This window comes from Notechis scutatus, chromosome 13, assembly GCF_049901735.1.
Source record: "Notechis scutatus isolate UNSWTSFEM ecotype Mainland chromosome 13, rNotScu1.2, whole genome shotgun sequence".
NCBI lineage: Eukaryota > Metazoa > Chordata > Lepidosauria > Squamata > Elapidae > Notechis > Notechis scutatus.
In genome coordinates this window covers 4,895,834-4,899,131 of record NC_142021.1, presented here as the reverse complement: position 1 = coordinate 4,899,131, position 3,298 = coordinate 4,895,834, and the positions used below count along the sequence as shown (strand labels likewise).

General features: G+C 43.8%; 1 non-coding gene across 1 annotated transcript; it reads right to left on the bottom strand.

The window, feature by feature from the left end:
* Positions 1–2,331: 2,331 nt before the first annotated feature.
* TRNAK-CUU (transfer RNA lysine (anticodon CUU)) lies at positions 2,332–2,406 on the bottom strand. The gene has a single exon. It is a non-coding gene; the product is annotated as a tRNA-Lys (tRNA).
* Between the last annotated feature and the right edge of the window lie 892 nt (positions 2,407–3,298).

Here is a 3,298-nt window from a genome sequence, read left to right as displayed (position 1 = left end):
CCTCCTTAGTTCTAGGTTGCTTCTCTCCTTGATTAGTTTCCATCCATTGCTTCTTGTTCTTCCTTCAGGTGATTTGGACAATAGCTTAGCCCCCTCCCCTTAATATCTCCATCTGTATTTCATCCAAAGTTTGGGTTTCCCATACCATAAAGTCTTAATATTTCATTGTACAAGACTTTTTAAATTAGAGCAGCCTCGATAGAATTTGTGGTGGCTCATAATTTCATGTCATGATTTACATTTTGTTCGCCACCGTTTCTGAAAACAAATCCTGATATTCTGCTGCATTGTGTTTTCAGAGTTCAACAGTGGTTTGTGCAATGAATTAATTGCATATCAAAGAATTATAAGATCTACGATGCTTAAAAATGCTCTTTTATCTTTGCTCTTTTATCTTGCTCTTGTATCTTACTCTTCTACCCATTTGAATGTTTTCCTTCTTTGTATTTGTTTAATTCCCTAATACGTTTAACTTTATAAATATACTGCATGAAGAATGACGAATATGGGTAGCTTCTGTTCAGTAACCACATGCTGCAGTGTGAAATGAATGAATGGCCCTTAAAAATGTTCTTTGGGTTTTAAATGAGGGCTGAAAGCTCTAGCTGATTGATTGGGCCCAATTAAGTCCTACAAACCACATTAAAATGTGGATTTAATCAGATTTCAGCTCAAGCTCTTCCAGCTATCTCTGTACGCCTATTGATTCAAGATGTCTGTCTGCCCTAGGAAGTCGCAAGGAGCATGATAAATGATTGAGGGAACTAGGTATGTCTGGTCTCACAAAGAGAAGGACCAGGGGTGATATGATAGTAACCTTCCAGTACTTGAGGGGCTGCCACAGGGAAGAGGAAATCGACTTATTCTCCAAAGCACCTGAGGACAGGACAAGAAGTAACGGGTGGAAGATCATTAAAGAGAGATCCAACCTAGAACTAAGGAGAAATTTCCTGACAGTGACAACAATTAATCAGTCCCTCCAGAAGTTGTGGGTGCTCCATCACTGGAGTTTTTCAAGAAGAGAGTAGACAGTAATCTGTCCAGAATTGTATAGACTACTAGAAGACCTCCAAGGCTGTTTCCAAAGTTATGTTTTATGACCTACAAAACTAACTAACCATCTAGGGTCAGTTCTCTTTCTCAGGTCAGGGAAGATGTTAGGTACAGAAAAAACCCCAAGACAATATTACGGTTTAAAACAAGGGTGTCCAACCTTGGCAACTTTTAAGACCTGTGGACCTCAAGTCCCAGAATTCCCCTAGCCAGACACGGGAGTTAATTCTGGGAGTTAAAGTCCACAAGTCTTAAAGTTACCAAGGTTGGGCGCTTCTGGTCCAGAACAATAAGAACCCAGCCTGTTTCTTAGTTCTTGGAACATACATAAATGTCCGTGAAAAGGTCCATGAGCAATAAAGATTGTTTCCCACACAAATCTAATGTAGGATGTGATTGATGCAGGTTAGGTCAGTGAGCACAGCTCCTGCTTGGTGGGTGAGGGCAAGGAAGAGCTTGACCAAGAGGATCCCCTGAAATTAGATAGTTGAAAGACAAGCTGGGCCCCCTTGTCGTAGCTTGTGCGGGGTGAATGGCCAGGCAGGGAATCTTGGTCAGGAGAAAATGAGGGGGAAGGAAGAAGCCCAGCAACCCAGATAAGGCCGGAGTTATCAGCCTATAAAAATACCACTTTCACTTATCACTTCTAGTGTTGCAGCTGTGGCAAAATTAGGGCTGAAGGGGGTGGGAAGAAAGAAAGGAGGGGGAGAGGGAGAGGGAAAGAGAGAGAGGGAGAGAACCAAGCAAAGCTTTCTAGTATTCCACAGATATTTGGCTAAGAGAGAGAGAGAGAAGGAGGGAGAGGGAGAGGGAGAGAGAGAGAGAGAGAAGGAGAGGGAGAGAGAGAGGGAGAGAGGGAGAGAACCAAGCAAAGCTTTCTAGTATTCCACAGATATTTGGCTAAGAGAGAGAGAGAGAGAATGGGAAAGAGAAAGAGAAAAAGAAAGGGAGAGGGAGAGGGGGAGGGAGGGAGAAAGAGAGAGAGAGAGAGAGAGAAAGAGAGGGAGAGGAAGAGAGGGAGAAGGAGGGAGAGATGGCCACTGAATGGGAAATTGACTGCAACGTGCAATAAACCTGCCTTAATCATCGGATTCTTCTCTGCTCTGGAAAGCATGAAACCAAAGCGACTCATAACCAATCTGGACCCGCAACACCCCACCGCTGGGACCAAAGGCACCCCCCCCACACACACAAAAATCAAGCCGGAGCCCCTATACCATTTCTGACAGATGGCAGTCCAGTCTCTTCTTGAAAGCTTCCAATGATGAAGCAAAACCATGCCTTCAACGTGGGGCTCGAACCCACCACCCTGAGATTAAGAGTCTCATGCTCTACCCACTGAGCTAGCCGGGCACTTAACCTGGTTAACGTAGCACCAAGTCAGTGCAATTTTTTTTTTTGGGGGGGGGACGGTATTTCAAAAGATATCGATACAGGCAGGGAAGTCCTTTGTCTTTCAATGGAATTCCTCTCTGCCTTTTTCAGAATTGCAGGAAATGGGTAGTTTAGTGGAAAAAAGGGTTAGGGGTGACAGGGTAGCAGCCTTCCAATATCTGAGGGGCTGCCCCAAAGAAGAGGGAGTCAAGCTGTTTTCCAAAGCCACCAGAAGGCAGAATAAGAAACAGTCGATGGAAACTAATCAAGGCGAGAAGCAACCTAGAAATAAGGCGAGAACAATTCAACAGCGGAACAATTTGCCTTCAAACGTTGTGATTGCCTCCCTCACTGGAGGTTTTTAAGAAAAGACTAGAGAGCCATTTGTCTGAAATGGTATTGCTTGGTGCCTTCCAACTCTGTTTTGATATTGTTCCTCCCAAAAGGTGAAACGTGTACTTCGGATGAAAATCAAAGCTCTCGCTGAAGTATATCTTATATACTATATAGTAGGTTAGGGATTCAATAATGCACGCCATAATGAATAAATTAGTTGGTGGAAATTTCTGCCAGCAATTTCCAGGACAGTCTTATTGAGAAGTTAAGTTCCCATTAAACTCGGCGCTAAACACGTGCATAATTTCGGCCCGAAATCCGTGCTTTTTCACGACTAATGTCACGTCTTCTTAATTCTCGCTCTCGGGCTTCCCAAAGCGCGTGGCTTCGATTTGGCTTAAACCCAGCCCGTTGTGGTTTGTCTAAGAAACCGCGGCTAAATAAACCACTGTTTAGTGCGATCTGCACAGGCGGCTTAAAACAAGTGGTAAAGAGACCTTAAAACGCATAGGATCAAAACAAATCCAAAACAATT